Source organism: Culex quinquefasciatus, chromosome 2 (genome assembly GCF_015732765.1).
Source record: "Culex quinquefasciatus strain JHB chromosome 2, VPISU_Cqui_1.0_pri_paternal, whole genome shotgun sequence".
Taxonomy (NCBI): domain Eukaryota; kingdom Metazoa; phylum Arthropoda; class Insecta; order Diptera; family Culicidae; genus Culex; species Culex quinquefasciatus.
Window position 1 is genome coordinate 169,591,274 of NC_051862.1, and position 18,422 is coordinate 169,609,695.

Below are 18,422 nucleotides of genomic sequence, written 5' to 3' on the forward strand. Positions count from 1 at the left end.
TTATCCAAAGTAGGTAGCTTGCAAACTTTGGATATTTAAATCATGACTGAATATCTTTTATTGTTTTAAATTTTTTCAATTATTTACCGCCACTTTTGGCCGCCATCTCGGATTTGAAATTTTCCAGTCACGTCAAATTTGCACCCGACTTATGAATACCGAGATCAAATTTGCCACCTTGAAAAAACTCCGTCATCCCCACCACTAGGGTAACAAATTTGCCATTTTTTGCTCTCGTTTGCCTTCAAAATCAATAATTATGTGTTGATCCATGCCGAGAAATGCTGAAAGATTATTAAACTTTTTAATCCTGTTGAAAATTCAATAACTCAATTATTCAAAAAATCAAAAATTCAAAAATTTAAAAATTCAAAAATTTAAAAATTCAAAAAATCAAAAATTTGAAAATTCAAAAATTTAAAAATTTAAAAATTCAAAAATTCAAAAATTTAAACATTTAAGAATCCAAAAACTCAAAAATTCAAAAATTCCAGAATTTAAAAATTCAAAAATACAAAAATACAAATACAGTAGTTGTTCGGTAACTGGGCGTTGTTTAACTGGGCTGCTTTTTAACTGGGCGCTCGATAACTGGGCCGTAGCCCAGTTAAAAAGCAGACAAATTCTTTTGTTTGGTGTCAAACAGAGTAGTTCACTTGTACTGTGTTGTGATAAAACCAATAAATTTTGCATGTTAAAGTGCGAGTAGTTTGTGCAAAATATTGTTAATGTGTGAACTAAGAAGCTGTCAACACGGATAAGTAGAAATTTTAAAACGATCGTTACTATCGAGTTGATTATTATCAATTTTATTTTCACCGGCAACAACGGTTTGCTATCGGTTTCGGTGGCGGCTGCTGTTAGCTGTTTGTTGTTTTTTTGGGTCTTTTGTGCTCCGCTATTGTGCTGCTTGGCTAGCTTGTGCTCGACAGCGCAAGATGAGTCTGTGTGGCAAGTGCGAGCAAAAAATTTGTTTCGAGGATGCCGTACCTTGTTCGGGGAAGTGTGGAGCGTTTTTTCATCGTTCTTGCACTACCTTGACTAAAGCGGCGGCAAAAACTATTAATGACCAGGCAAATGTGCAATACAAGTGCGACTCATGTCTTGATAGCGGTGTTGATGCTGAGATTGCGGAGCTTCTCTTTAATGTTAAGAAGATAAAAGAAGAAATGAAGAACTTTTCTGACATTTCTGATTTTATCACTGACATCAAAGAAAGTATTGCTACTCGAATCGAAGAAGCCATCAAGAAAGGGTTAGAAGATGTAATGAAGTCATGCAGTGAAATATTTCAGAAAAATATCAAAACGGTTGTAGAGAGCAGTGTGGCCACTGAAATTGAAAAAGCAATAAAATCGAATTCACAAAAATGTCAAAATGAAAGAATAGTAAAAGTAATAAGAAAAAGAGGGACCCATTCCGAATCCGACGGGCTCCCCGGTAGTAAAAGACGAGCCGTTGATACCGATGATTTAGAACCGATGTTAGTTGACGATGAAGAAAAGGACAACGTTTTTGAAACGCCAACTTTTGCGGAGATTTTGAAAGGAAACTCAGAAATTAAAAATGGTCTTCAAAATAAAAATTACGTGTTCATCGTCCAAAAATTGTTATTAAACCTAACGAAACAAATCAAAGTAATGATCAAACAAGGACTTTTTAAAATCGAATCTTGACCCTAAATTGCATAAAATTAATAATTTAAAAATGGCAGGGATGGGTCCATTATTGCCCAATGCGCGCCAGGACAAAATCTTTCTAAAGTAATAAGTGACATTGAAAACAGACTTGGTAAAAATTATACTGCAATCGTTTCGACTGGCCTACCAAAGATGAAAATTGTTGGAATGAGTGAAAAGTATGCTCCTGAAGATTTCATTGAGTTATTGACCACACAGAATGACGATATTTTTATTGAACATGTAAAGGTTATATCTTTTACGAAAATCCACGCATCAAATACAATAAATTTAGTACAATAATTGAAGTTAATAATGACACTTTTGACGCATTGTTAACGGCCGGAAAAGTCAACATAGGATTTGATAGATGTTCAGTTTTTGAGGCTATTAAGGTCCTGAGATGTTTTAAGTGTGGAGAATTTGGCCACATTAGCACAAAATGTACTAACAGCGAAACTTGTTCAAAATGTAGTGAGTCCCATAAGACTGCTGAGTGTACTTCATCGGTAATGAAATGTGTTAATTGTTTGAAAAAGAATAAGGAGCAAAAAATGAATCTTGATGTTTATCATGCTGCATTTAGTTCAAAATGTCCAGTTTTTCGACACCTGGCTGCAATTAAAAAGGATCGTTTGTACGAGAGTGAATAGCAATCAAATGCTTGCAGGAAAGTAAATGCTACAGATATAATCTATTTGAATATTGCTGGACTGACCACAAATTACGTATCTTTACGGCAGTTAGTGGAAAGCTCGCAACCTCTTTTAGTATTACTTTCTGAAACGCATATTACTGAACCGGAAGCATTCGATCAATATTCCATTCCAGGGTATAAAGTTGTATTTTGTTTGTCGCACTCTAGGCATACTGGAGGAGTTGCTATTTATTATAAAGAATCTATTTATCTTAAAGTGTGCTTAAACGAGTTTTCTGAAAATAACTGGTTTTTGGGTATTACAGTTGAAAAAGGCATGAATACTGGTAATTATGGAATTTTGTATCATTCACCAAGTTCTAGTGACCAGCGATTCATCCAAATTTTAGAAAATTGGTTGGAAAATTTCTTAGATATGAGTAAATTTAATTTGATAGCTGGTGATTTTAATATAAATTGGCTTGATGAGCAGAATTGTACACATCTAAAGAGTCTTACAGAATATTTAGGTTTAACACAAAAAGTAGCTGCTTTCACAAGAATAACGAGAAATAGTAGAACACTGATCGACTGCGTTTTCTCCAACATAGATTGCGTTAAAGCTGTTGTTAAAAGTGAATGGAAAATAACAGACCACGAAACACTGGTTATTACGATCTCAGACTTTGATTTGGAATCTCCGGATGACCGTATTAAAATTAAATCTTGGAAAAACTATACACCTTCAGCTTTGTGCGATCTTTTGGAAAGGCGTGTAAATTTTAGGACATTAACTGGAGAACTCGACTTCAAATCAAGAATTTTGACGAATACTTTGAAAAATTGTACAAACGAATTAGTAACTACGCAGTACATAAACAAGAAAGATTCGAACAGTTGGTATAATGGAGAACTTATGAGATTAAAACAAAAAAGAGATAAACTTTACAAGAAATTCTGTCGAACAAATAATACTAGACATTGGAAAAAATACACAGTTGCAAGAAACAGGTACTCAAAAAGATTAAAAACAACCAGAAGTACTCACATTCAAAACAATATAGAACGAAATAAAAATAACAGTAAAGAACTATGGAAAATATTGAAAAATTAATGAAATCTAAAGACAGTCTTCCAAGAACTATTCTTTTGGAGATATTGAAGAATGTTCCGATGATGTTATTGCCAGTAAATTTAATAATTATTTCATTGAGAGTGTTGTTGAAATAAATGAGAGCATAGAAAGAACTGATGAACCTGTTGGAATTAGGAATATGATGAATAGAAACTGCAGACTAGAAATCTTTAATCCCGTAACCTATGTTGAACTTAAAAGATTGTTTTTGAATTAGGAAGCTCAGCAGGGATCGATAATATAAATGCAAAAGTTTTGAAAGATTGTTTTCATGTCATTGGTTACACTTTGCTTGAGATAATAAATGAATCACTTTTGTCGGGTCAAGTTCCAACAGTCTGGAAAGAATCTTTGGTTATACCGATTCAAAAGTTGCTGGTACAAAAAAGCTGAAGAGTTTCGCCCTATCAACATGTTACATACGTTAGAAAAAATTCTAGAAACGGTCGTGAAAACTCAATTGCTGGAATACTTGAACATAAACAAATTATTAATACCAGAACAATCAGGATATCGTGAAGGCCACTCTTGTGAAACTGCTTTAAATTTGGTTTTAGCAAAATGGAAAGAATTTTTTGAGGACAGAAACTCCACTCTGGCAGTATTTTTGGACTTGAAACGGGCATTTGAGACAATTTCCAGGCCCTTATTATTGGAGACACTCCGAAATTTTGGTATCGGGGGTGCAGCTTTCAAATGGTTTAAAAACTATTTAAATTTGAGAACTCAACGTACAATTTTTAATGATGCAATATCTGAAAATAGGGGAAACAACCTCGGTGTTCCTCAGGGAAGTGTTTTAGGGCCCATTTTGTTTATAATGTATATTAATGATATGAAACTTGTTTTGAGACATTGTGACATTAATCTTTTTGCGGATGATACTGTTATTTTTGTAGCAGCAAAAAAATCCAGTCGACGCTGTATTGCACTTGAACGAAGATTTAGATGCTCTTTCTAAATGGCTGAAATTCAAACAGTTGAAATTAAATATAAATAAAACAAAATACATGATTATTTCATCAAGATATCAAAACATACATGATGCACAAATTGCAATTGATGGGGAGCAAATAGATCGGGTTCATTCAATAAAATATCTAGGGGTTACTATTGACGAAAACTTAAAATTTAATATTCATATTGATAATACAATTAAGAAAATTGCTAAAAAGTATGGAATTATGTGTCGGCTAAAAAACGACCTTAACTTTCAGAGCAAAATTCAACTTTATAAATCTATAATCTCACCACACTTAGACTTTTGTTCATCGATAATATTTTTGGCAAATGAAACACAGTTATCTAGGCTTCAACGCCTGCAAAATAAAATAATGCGTTTAATTTTAAAATGTAACAGATTTACTTCTTCGACATGGATGTTAGATGCTCTGCAATGGCTATCTGTGAAGCAAAGAATAATTTTTTCCACTATGATTTTTGTGTTTAAATTAATCAATGGTTTGTTGCCTAGATAGGGTATATGACCCTATTTTGGACCTAGTACCTATTTTGGACCTATTTTTATTAATCGAGGTAGTTCAGGCTTTTAAAGTACGAATTTACTGAATCCAACCAACAGAAAGTGTAAGCAGGATCGTTTTGTAGCTTACCTCTTCCAAAAATGTTAACATTTTTGATTATTTCCGCTTGTTCAGCCACTTTTTCCAATGTCACTCGCATTTCCTATAATTTTCCTAGCACATCGATTAGGTCCAAAAATTTCGGCCTCGTTGCTTATCACTTTTGGCTCGGGACACCTTGTACAACTTTCTGTTTTTCACTAGCATAAAGCTATTTTCAGCCGGTTTCCGAGTAATGTAAGTGTTATTTATTTAATACTTATATGTTTTTAGTCACTAAACCGTTGAAATTACTGATCTATAGTTAAAAAAAACTCAATTGAAAAAATAATTTCAAATCAGCCGCGTTGGATCAGTTTTTGGAGCTACTTTTCCTTCAGTTCAAGGCTATCACCAATACATGTATAACAAGGTGTTGCCAGTTTTGTTTATGAATTTATTTCGATACTTAATTGAAATTTAATGCCAAGTTTTTACTTAATAATTTGGATTAGTTTTTCCGACTGTAATTATTTCAAATAAAACTAAGCTTTAAAAAGCAAATGATAAACAGAAACAATGAAAATATGATTTTTTAATGATAAACATGCAAATTAATAATAAAGGTAGGGATGATTTTTAAGACTGATTGCAATCTGACCTAAAATTTAAACTGATGTTGATATATTTTTCTCGCAACCTCATTTTCCCCAATTCAGTTGCACCTATTAATTAATATTTGCTTCAAAAATGCAATCTGGCTACCCTGCTGGAATTGAACTGGAAACGATTGAAAAACCAAAAGGGCCTAGTTCATTCAATCGTCAGCTGTCACCGCGACAGGCGCTGTCAACCTTGCTCAAGAGTGGTTTCGATAAGGTCGTATAAATTTATTTGAAAAAATCTAGGGTTAGTTTTAAAAAGGTCCTAAGCGCTAGTCGATCAGTTTTCGATAAATATACGAATTATAAAAGTTAAAAATGCTTTGAATTGTCATCTGCACGTCTTTTAAATGCTCTCTACTGGAAAACAATAAAATAATCGACATCAGGGATACCCTCTGACTCGATTCCTTAGGCAAAAATAAGTATTAAGGTTTAAGGGTCGCTTTTTATCGTTGTTGTTTATATGGGGAAAACGCAAAAATGTATGCAGAAAAACATCGTTTCAGTATTTTTCTGCCAGGTGGCGCGGGTCTTGCCCAAAATTGTCCAAGTGTAAGATTCTCAACTTTGCCGAAGGGTGCAAAACGATCCGAGATGATCCTGATTTTAGGTTATTTTTTTAAAAATATTTTCTTATGTACTTCTTATATACCCAGTATATAAGCCGATTTCTTTTCATCGCATTGCTAATAATTCATCAGGATCAACTCGGATCGCTGTGGACCCTTCGACAAAGTTGCAGGGAATTGAATTTCCTACAGGATCTCACACTTTGACGTCGTCGTGCTATCTTGTCGCACCCGCCATTTTGACGTTCCGAGAAAAACGCGTTTTAATGTTTGACCTTGAATATACAAAAACGAGCGCACGCAATGTAAACAATAACAAACACGTTTTGTTTGGCTGACCATTCTGTGCATTGTCCCGAAGTTTGGTTGAAGTTGGTTGCTGGAGTCCCGAGTTATAATTACAAATGTTTACGGTAGTCTAGCTTGTACGTGCGACAAACGCATCCTGACTTTCCTGGCCTGAAATCCCTTTGGCCTTTTGTCGCACTTACATCAATTTTCATGGAGTGACAAGATAGCACGACAAGATTGAAACTACTTTCATATGTAAAGTGACAAAAATGCACGGAGTTTTTTCGGTTTTTGTTGAATATCTCAGGATTGAAATCGAATTTTGGGGATCTGTGAATGTCAAAAGGTGAGGCATTGTGAGCTGCACAAAATGGCGTTCTTAACTCAATTTGGCCCAAAATGCACGTACGACAAGTTAGCACGATGGCGACGACTTGAACTATTTTGGGCGAGACCCGTGCCACCTGGCAGAAAAATACTGAAATGATGTTTTCTGAAAACATTTTTGCGATTTTTCCCATATAAACTTCGACGATAAAAAGCGACTTTTTAAGGTGAAACGCCTCATCATCACCAATGTCGATGTGTTAGTGCGATGTGAGTGTATTGGAACGATGATGATTAACCGATTTGGCTCAAAATAGGCACAGTTACTTATTATTGCCTAAACAATTGAACCTAGGGGTATCTCTTGAGACTTCACAAAAAATATTTTTCTTGCCAGCCTAATATATATAATTAAAAATACAGGTATTTATAACGTATTTTTACACAATGGACAGCGTTGGCTTATAATAAATTACACTTTTAGATTACTGCGTCAATCATATTAGAAACACAAATAAACCATAAATTTGATCAAAATATTTCGATTATTGTTCATTTTTCCTTATTCTGAAGTGTAACTGTATCTCCAGCTTTGAAAATTTATAAATTTTTGTGGGAATTTAAATCATTTCGAAAAAAACAATCTAAGAGATTTTGAAAGAAGAGGTGTGTGAAACAATTTCGATGAATGGAGAGCTAGTTGAGTCTTTGTGCACTTCGCAGTGTTGCTAGTTGGGCAAATTGCAGCTTTCAGACCATCCCGGATCGTTTCCTGCAAGCTCCGGAAAGGAGAGATAAAATGAAATCATTGCAACTGTTAGAAAAATAAAAACTAACTTAATCCACCTATGTGGTTGTTGCCTTCCTCACTTTTTACCAACATTTGGTGATATCAAAGAGTGATATGATGGGTTTGGATACAAATTCTATCTATCTTCTATACATATTATATATACAAAATTTCGACGGTTTTGTTCGAACGCGAATCAATTCAACACGGAACGTCCGATCGAGTTGATTGTTGTTGCGTTGGGTTCGTATGGTAAGTTCGTGAGTCCAAGGAAGGTTCTTACGCCAAAAGTTACAAATTTGGCCACTCTGGAACCAATTCCGGAATATTTGCAGATTGTATGGGAAAGGTTAAAATCAAGTTTTGATCACAGGAGGCTGAATAAGCAAAAAAGTCAAAAACGTCAACAAACGAAAAAAGGCAGAACGAAGTTTGTCAGGTAAGGCTTGTATCTCAATAAAGAAATACACAAATGTCACTTAAGCGATCATAACTTGAGACTGAGCGTTGTCAGATCTTCAATGTTTTGGACTCATTGGAAAGGTCTTTTGATGACCTATCCAACGATTGGTTGGATAATGGATCCGGACATAGTTTACATACATTTAAGTGAGATCCGGCTTCAAAAAGTACATAAATGTCACTTAAGTGCTCATAACTCGAGACAGGGTTGCCAGATCTTCAATGTTTTGGACTCATTGGAAAGGTCTTTCGATTACCTAACCAACGATGGGTTGAATAATGGATCCAGACATAGTTTACATACAATTAAGTGAGATCCGGCATAAAAAAAAGTACATTAATATTACTTAAGAGGTCATAACTCGAGACAGGGTTGCCAGATCTTCAATGTTTTGGACTCATTGGAAAGATCTTTTGATAACCTATCTAACAATGGGTTGAATGATGGATCCGGACATAGTATACATACATTTAAGTGAGATCCGGCATCAAAAAAGTACATAAATATCACTTAAGTGGCCATAACTTGAGACAGGGTTGTCAGATCTTCAATGTTTTGGACTCATTAGAAAGGTCTTTTGATGACCTATCCAACGATGGGTTGGATAATGGATCCGGACATAGTATACATACATTTAAGTGAGATCCGGCATCACAAAAGTACATAAATATCACTTAAGTGGTCATAACTCGAGACAGGGTTGCCAGATCTACAATGTTTTGGACTCATTGGAAAGATCTTTTGATTACCTATCTAACAATGGGTTGAATGATGGATCCGGACATAGTTTATATACATTTAAGTGAGATCCGGCATCAAAAAAGTACATAAATATCACTTAAGTGGTCATAACTTGAGACAGGGTTGCCAGATCTTCAATGTTTTGGACTCATTGGAAAGGTATTTTTATAACCTATCCAACGATGGGTCGGGTGATGGGTCTGGACATAGTTTACATGCATTTAAGTGAGATCCCATTCGCAACTCTGTCACTTTTTTATACGTAACTTTTGAACTACTTATCAAATCTTCAAACATTTCAATAGTGCAGTATGGGGCACCAAACCGGATCGAATGCAACTTATTTGACTCAAATAGGATCAGCCAGTGCCGAGAAAACTTGGCAAGAATTTTGAGCACCAAGGGGAATACGCACACACATACATACACACACACACAGACATTTGTTCAGTTTTCGATTCTGAGTCGATAGGTATACATGAATATAGGTCTACGAGCTGTTTTTCAAAAGTTCATTTTTCGAGCAGGATTATAGCCTTACCTCAGTGAGGAAGGCAAAATCTTCGAAAACAAATTGTGGTATTGGAGGTAAATGCGATGTTAACTATGAGGATGTAGTCTAATTTTGTACTTTTATATATTTTTTGATTTGAGACATAACTAGTTACATGGTTTATTCAACACCTATAACATAATCAATTTTGAAACTACCCCGAATAAAATTATATGATGATTTGTATTGTCAAAACCATGAAGTTACAATAAATATTATAATATTTATGGTAAGTTTATGGTTGATTTTTTTTTAACTTCATTGGAATGACGATAAAGTTATCGTAGATTTCATGGTTACAGCAAATTTCATGGTTTTGTTATTGGAAATGTTATAAATTGAAACAATAAAAGTACTGTACCTTTCATGAATACAGCAAATATTATGGTTTTGTTATTGGAAATCTCATAACGCATTTTTTCCAATTTTTGTTACAGTAAGTTTCATTGTAATGTTATAGTTGCATAGTGTGAACTTTTTTGAACGATTTTTTAAATAATGCGAATCATGTAATAAAAGTATTGAAAATATAAAAATATTAAAATACTAAAATATTAAAATATTAAAATATTAAAATATTAAAATATTAAAATATTAAAATATTAAAATATTAAAATATTAAAATATTAAAATATTAAAATATTAAAATATTAAAATATTAAAATATTAAAATATTAAAATATTAAAATATTAAAATATTAAAATATTAAAATATTAAAATATTAAAATATTAAAATATTAAAATATTAAAATATTAAAATATTAAAATATTAAAATATTAAAATATTAAAATATTAAAATATTAAAATATTAAAATATTAAAATATTAAAATATTAAAATATTAAAATATTAAAATATTAAAATATTAAAATATTAAAATATTAAAATATTAAAATATTAAAATATTAAAATATTAAAATATTAAAATATTAAAATATTAAAATATTAAAATATTAAAATATTAAAATATTAAAATATTAAAATATTAAAATATTAAAATATTAAAATATTAAAATATTAAAATATTAAAATATTAAAATATTAAAATATTAAAATATTAAAATATTAAATATTAAAATATTAAAATATTGAAATATTAAAATATTAAAATATTAAAACATTAAGGCTTTATCCCAAATCCCCAAATCCCTTTCACTAATCCCATATCCCCGATTAATCATTTCCCGAAAATTCCACTACACTCAACCCCCGGTGGTTGGTCACTTTTCGTTTGACACTTTTTAGTTTGTACCCCGTTGGTTGGTCAAAGTCAAACTAAAAAGTGACGAACTATCAATTTTACACGGCGCTCACGAACACTATCAAAACGAGCGTTTGGTAGTGTGTGAGATCCGTGTAAAAGGGTGTCAAACTAAAAGTGACCCCGTTTGTTTGACAACAGTTAGTGTCAAACCATCGGGGTTTGAGTGTACCCCGAAAATCATTCTCCCGCAAATTCCATATCCCCGAATGTCATTTACCCGAATGGCCATTTTACTGAACAGTTTAAACATTTAAACATTTAAACATTTAAACATTTAAACATTTAAACATTTAAACATTTAAACATTTAAACATTTAAACATTTAAACATTTAAACATTTAAACATTTAAACATTTAAACATTTAAACATTTAAACATTTAAACATTTAAACATTTAAACATTTAAATATTTAAACATTTAAACATTTAAACATTTAAACATTTAAATATTTAAACATTTAAACATTTAAACATTTAAACATTTAAACATTTAAACATTTAAACATTTAAACATTTAAACATTTAAACATTTAAACATTTAAACATTTAAACATTTAAACATTTAAACATTTAAACATTTAAACATTTAAACATTTAAACATTTAAACATTTAAACATTTAAATATTTAAACATTTAAACATTTAAACATTTAAACATTTAAATATTTAAACATTTAAACATTTAAACATTTAAACATTTAAACATTTAAACATTTAAACATTTAAACATTTAAACATTTAAACATTTAAACATTTAAACATTTAAACATTTAAACATTTAAACATTTAAACATTTAAACATTTAAACATTTAAACATTTAAACATTTAAACATTTAAACATTTAAACATTTAAACATTTAAACATTTAAACATTTAAACATTTAAACATTTAAACATTTAAACATTTAAACATTTAAACATTTAAACATTTAAACATTTAAACATTTAAACATTTAAACATTTAAACATTTAAACATTTAAACATTTAAACATTTAAACATTTAAACATTTAAACATTTAAACATTTAAACATTTAAACATTTAAACATTTAAACATTTAAACATTTAAACATTTAAACATTTAAACATTTAAACATTTAAACATTTAAACATTTAAACATTTAAACATTTAAACATTTAAACATTTAAACATTTAAACATTTAAACATTTAAACATTTAAACATTTAAACATTTAAACATTTAAACATTTAAACATTTAAACATTTAAACATTTAAACATTTAAACATTTAAACATTTAAACATTTAAACATTTAAACATTTAAACATTTAAACATTTAAACATTTAAACATTTAAACATTTAAACATTTAAACATTTAAACATTTAAACATTTAAACATTTAAACATTTAAACATTTAAACATTTAAACATTTAAACATTTAAACATTTAAACATTTAAACATTTAAACATTTAAACATTTAAACATTTAAACATTTAAACATTTAAACATTTAAACATTTAAACATTTAAACATTTAAACATTTAAACATTTAAACATTTAAACATTTAAACATTTAAACATTTAAACATTTAAACATTTAAACATTTAAACATTTAAACATTTAAACATTTAAACATTTAAACATTTAAACATTTAAACATTTAAACATTTAAACATTTAAACATTTAAACATTTAAACATTTAAACATTTAAACATTTAAACATTTGAACATTTAAACATTTAAACATTTAAACATTTAAACATTTAAACATTTAAACATTTAAACATTTAAACATTTAAACATTTAAACATAAACATTTAAACATTTAAACATTTAAACATTTAAACATTTAAACATTTATACATTTAAACATTTAAACATTTAAACATTTAAACATTTAAACATTTAAACATTTAAACATTTAAACATTTAAACATTTAAACATTTAAACATTTAAACATTTAATCATTTAAACATTTAAACATTTAAACATTTAAACATTTAAACTTTTAAACATTTAAACATTTAAACATTTAAACATTTAAACATTTAAACATTTAAACATTTAAACTTTTAAACATTTAAACATTTAAACATTAAAACATTTAAACATTTAAACATTTAAACATTTAAACATTTAAACATTTAAACATTTAAACATTTAAACATTTAAACATTTAAACATTTAAACATTTAAACATTTTTATTCAATAATAGAAACGGCAAAAAATATTAAGGATCACAAAACGAACACGACGCTCCCTAACGAACGCACCATGACACCTAATCTGGGCGACGCTCCCTAACGAACACACCATAGTTGATCGAGCTGTCATCAAGGCTGTCATTTTTTCACCCGCGCGTGTTTGATCCTGTTTGTGTGGCGCAGTTGAAATCAAAAATTCTCAAGTCGAATCGCGTGTGCTCGTGAAGGAACAACATCCGGCGTTCGGAACAAATACACCGGGTGACCGAATCGGAACGGCTCTGGGATGGCGGAATTTTCGCATATTTGGGTGAGTATTTGGAGTTTTGTTGAACTTGGAGAGGGCGGAATCGCACCCGCAACAGCAGCAGGCATTTTCAGGCAAATTTCCCAAGCTATTGGCTGATGCACAAAGTGATTTGTTTACCTTTTTTTGGTACCCTCCGCAAACTTCAAGCCATACAAAATTGTTGCCGGATCTTTTACGGAGAGATCCGGAGAAAGATCCGGCAGCAATTTGTTTTGATTTGACGTTTGCTGAGGGTGCGGACAAGTTTGGTTATGTTCAAAGAGAATGGTCAAGGTCAAGTTTGCGAGAACAGTGGTCTGAACAAACTGTGTGTGTTCCTCTTTTTACAGGGACTTCTTCTACCAGGCCCGGCGCCTGCTGCGGACACTTCCGGCCGGATTTGTTCAGGATGGTCGTTTCGTCTGGAGGCGAAAATCGTTAGGTAAGTTGTGTGTTAATGCTCAACGGTGAACGTTCAAACAACGGTCAAGGAAAAGGTCACGAAAAGAATTGTGTTGAGTGGTACGCAACTGAAAATAACAGAAACAGAAAGTAGCGTTTGACGTTTATTGACACGGTGCCTGTGTTAAATTTGTTTTGATGAATAAATAAAATAATAGAATTTGCAAATTTGAATGCCACTGATAATTTCAAATGTTTATATAATTTTGTTTTTAATGTAAACATATAGAGCTGCTCATCAGACCGAATCTCAAAATGCTGAATCTTGGAAGGAAATTAGGCAATTAGGATATTAGGAAATTAGGAAATTAGGGAATAAGAAAATTTGGAAATTAAAAAATTAGGAAATAAGGAAATAAAGAAATTATGAAATAAGGAAATTTGGAAATATGGAAATTAGGCAATTAGGAAATTCGGAAATTAGGCAATTCGGAAATAAGGCAATTCGGAAATTAGGAAATTCGGAAATAAGGAAATTTGGAAATTAGGAAATTAGGAAATTCGGAAATCAGGAAATTAGGCAATTAGGAAATTAGGAAATTAGGAAATTAGGAAATTAGGAAATTAGGAAATTAGGCAATTAGGAAATTAGGAAATAAGAAATTTGGAAATTTGGAAATTAGGAAATCAGGAAATTAGGAAATTAAGAAATTAAAAAAAATAACAATTAAGAAATTACAAAATTAGTAAATTCGGATACCAGAAAATTCAGAAATTCGGAAATTAGGCAATTAGGAAATTAGGAAATTAGGAAATTAGGAAATTAGGAAATAAGGAAATTAGAAAATCAGGAAATTAGGAAATTAGGAAATTAGGAAATTAGGAAATTAGGAAATTAGGAAATTAGGAAATTAGGAAATAAGGAAATTAGGAAATTAGGAAATTAGGCAATTAGGAAATTAGGAAATTAGGAAATTAGGCAATTAGGTAATTAGGAAATTAGGAAATTAGGAAATTAGGCAATTAGAAAATTAGGTAATTAGGAAATCACCAAATTAGGAAATTAGGAAATTTGGAAATTAGAAAATTAGGAAATAAGAAATTTGGAAATTAGGAAATTTGGAAATTAGGAAATCAGGAAATTAGGAAATTAGGAAATTAAAAATTAAAAACATAAAAAAATAACAATTAAGAAATTCCAAATTAGTAAATTCGGATACTAGGAAATTCAGAAATTCGGAAATCAGGCAATTAGGAAATTAGGAAATTAGGAAATTAGGAAATTAGGAAATTAGGAAATTAGGAAATTAGGAAATTAGGAAATTAGGAAATTAGGAAACTAGGAAATTAGGAAATTAGGAAATTAGGAAATTAGGAATTAAGGAAATTAGGAAATTAGGAAACTAGGAAATTAGGAAATTAGGAAATTAGGAAATTAGGAAATTAGGCAATTAGGATATTAGGAAGTTCGGAAATTCGGAAATAAGAAAATTGAGATATAAAGAATTTTGTAATTTTGTAATTTTGTAATTTTAAAATTTTAGAATTTTAGAATTTTAGAATTTTAGAATTTTAGAATTTTAAATTTTAGAATTTTAGAATTTTAGAATTTTAGAATTTTAGAATTTTAGAATTTTAGAATTTTAGAATTTTAGAATTTTAAATTTTAGAATTTTAGAATTTTAGAATTTTAGAATTTTAGAATTTTAAATTTTAGAATTTTAAATTTTAGAATTTTAAATTTTAGAATTTTAGAATTTTAGAATTTTAGAATTTTAGAATTTTAGAATTTTAAATTTTAGAATTTTAGAATTTTAGAATTTTAAATTTTAGAATTTTAGAATTTTAGAATTTTAGAATTTTAGAATTTTAGAATTTTAGAATTTTAGAATTTTAAATTTTAGAATTTTAAATTTTAGAATTTTAGAATTTTAGAATTTTAGAATTTTAGAATTTTAGAATTTTAGAATTTTAGAATTTTAGAATTTTAGAATTTTAGAATTTTAGAATTTTAGAATTTTAAATTTTAAATTTTAGAATTTTAAATTTTAGAATTTTAGAATTTTAAATTTTAAATTTTAGAATTTTAGATTTTAGAATTTTAGAATTTTAAATTTTAGAATTTTAGAATTTTAGAATTTTAGAATTTTAGAATTTTAAATTTTAGAATTTTAGAATTTTAAATTTTAGAATTTTAGAATTTTAGAATTTTAGAATTTGAGAATTTGAGAATTTGAGAATTTGAGAATTTGAGAATTTGAGAATTTGAGAATTTGAGAATTTGAGAATTTGAGAATTTGAGAATTGAGAATTTGAGAATTTTAGAATTTTAAATTTCAGAATTTTAAATTTTAGAATTTTAGAATTTTAAATTTTAGAATTTTAGAATTTTAAATTTTAAATTTTAGAATTTTAAATTTTAGAATTTTAGAATTTTAGAATTTTAGAATTTTAAATTTTAAATTTTAAATTTTAGAATTTTAAATTTTAGAATTTTAGAATTTTAAATTTTAAATTTTAGAATTTTAAATTTTAGAATTTTAGAATTTTAAATTTTAAATTTTAAATTTTAAATTTTAAATTTTAAATTTTAGAATTTTAGAATTTTAGAATTTTAAATTTTAAATTTTAAATTTTAAATTTTAGAATTTTAAATTTTAAATTTTAGAATTTTAAATTTTAGAATTTTAGAATTTTAGAATTTTAAATTTTAGAATTTTAGAATTTTAGAATTTTAGAATTTTAAATTTTAGAATTTTAGAATTTTAAATTTTAGAATTTTAGAATTTTAAATTTTAGAATTTTAGAATTTTAGAATTTTAGAATTTTAGAATTTTAAATTTTAGAATTTTAAATTTTAGAATTTTAGAATTTTAGAATTTTAGAATTTTAGAATTTTAGAATTTTAAATTTTAGAATTTTAAATTTTAAATTTTAGAATTTTAAATTTTAGAATTTTAAATTTTAGAATTTTAGAATTTTAGAATTTTAGAATTTTAGAATTTTAGAATTTTAGAATTTTAAATTTTAGAATTTTAAATTTTAAATTTTAAATTTTAGAATTTTAGAATTTTAGAATTTTAAATTTTAGAATTTTAAATTTTAGAATTTTAGAATTTTAGAATTTTAGAATTTTAAATTTTAGAATTTTAAATTTTAGAATTTTAAATTTTAAATTTTAGAATTTTAGAATTTTAGAATTTTAGAATTTTAGAATTTGAGAATTTGAGAATTTGAGAATTTTAGAATTTGAGAATTTGATTTGAGAATTTGAGAATTTGAGAATTTGAGAATTTGAGAATTTTAAATTTTAAATTTTAGAATTTTAAATTTTAAATTTTAGAATTTTAAATTTTAGAATTTTAAATTTTAGAATTTTAGAATTTTAGAATTTTAGAATTTTAGAATTTTAAATTTTAGAATTTTAGAATTTTAGAATTTTAGAATTTTAGAATTTTAGAATTTTAAATTTTAAATTTTAGAATTTTAGAATTTTAGAATTTTAAATTTTAGAATTTTAGAATTTTAGAATTTTAGAATTTTAGAATTTTAGAATTTTAGAATTTTAGAATTTTAAATTTTAAATTTTAGAATTTTAGAATTTTAGAATTTTAGAATTTTAGAATTTTAGAATTTTAGAAACAGCTAATTTAATAGCATTTGTACCGAAACAAACATATGAAAATATTCCCTATGTCTAATTTAGTGTGTTTCTCTTTTACAGGGGCCTATTCCACTGAGGATTGTGCTTCATAAATACGCGAGAGTTCATCCCAAGTACGAAGCAGTAGTTCTGGCACCGGCTACAAACATTTCGAACAACGTCAGAAAGTTCGGATTGAAGCAGAATATTAAAAGAAAACGACGCGGAAAAAAAGTACTATTTTTTTTAAATCTGCGAAAAAACTATAAAAATACAATAAAACTTACCATATTGACCATTAATTTTAATGTATAAATATATGTTTTACAGTACAATTTAGTGGAGAGAAAACAATAAATACAATGCAAATACAATGAATCATACTGTAGTTATTATTTATTTCAATGTACGAATATAGTTTAAACCGTACTATTTAGTATGGAAAAATCCATGAAGAACTGTGAATTTACTGTGCAAACCATTGTAATGGTTACTGTTTTTATTATAAATGTATGATGTTTTCTATGGTCAGGGTAATTTTTTGGACGGAAAAGGCATCAATGAAAATACGATAGAATGTATAGTTTTTGGTTTTTTTTTGTATGGGGAAAAGTCGAAATTTTTATGGTGACTGTGCCTAACAATACCCCTTTTTTATAGTAAATTCCCGAAATAGGATATATTCTATGGTGAAAAAACATAAAGGCTACAGTAGAATCATGGTTAAAATAACCATAGAATTTATCGTGTGATAACCATAAAATCTACTGTTGGTTTATAGTAAATCTTTATGCGGGACGCCCCTCCTAGCCGATCCGAACGGTAGGCAATCTTGTCAAATCTTACATTGTTTTTTAAAAGTGAAACATGTAGTTAAACTTTCTGTCAAGCGACTGTAAAGTTTAACATAACAGATGCGAAAGTTTCACACCAAGTTACAAGCTATAATCTCCCTTTAAAATTTCTTGATTGTTTAATAGGTAATATTTGAACTTCAGCTCTGCGTATAATAACGTCTCAACCCTTTTCTATATTTTAATGCTTGAACATTTAGTCGGAAGAATACGCAAATTGGAAAATAGGACAGCGACTTGCTAAGGATGCGTGAGTTTTCCATTCAATATAATTAAAACACGTTTTCAAATTCAAATCAATTATTTTTAAATAATTATTTAAATTCTGAAATAAATATTTTCCAATTTAAATCGTGGATAGGCCCTTTGGTTTATCAACCCGAG

At 28.1% G+C, this 18,422-nt stretch overlaps 1 protein-coding gene and 1 long non-coding RNA gene across 4 annotated transcripts in view; one reads left to right on the top strand and one right to left on the bottom strand.

Annotated features, from left to right (window-relative positions):
• Nucleotides 1–18,422, bottom strand: part of LOC6031342 (zinc finger protein swm) — a 31,554-nt gene that overhangs the window by 4,246 nt on the left and 8,886 nt on the right. The gene's annotated exons all lie outside the window — the stretch shown is intronic.
• Nucleotides 13,001–17,437, top strand: LOC119765957. Its single transcript, XR_005276937.1, has 3 exons — nt 13,001–13,160; nt 13,490–13,581; nt 17,266–17,437. It is a non-coding gene; the product is annotated as an uncharacterized LOC119765957 (long non-coding RNA).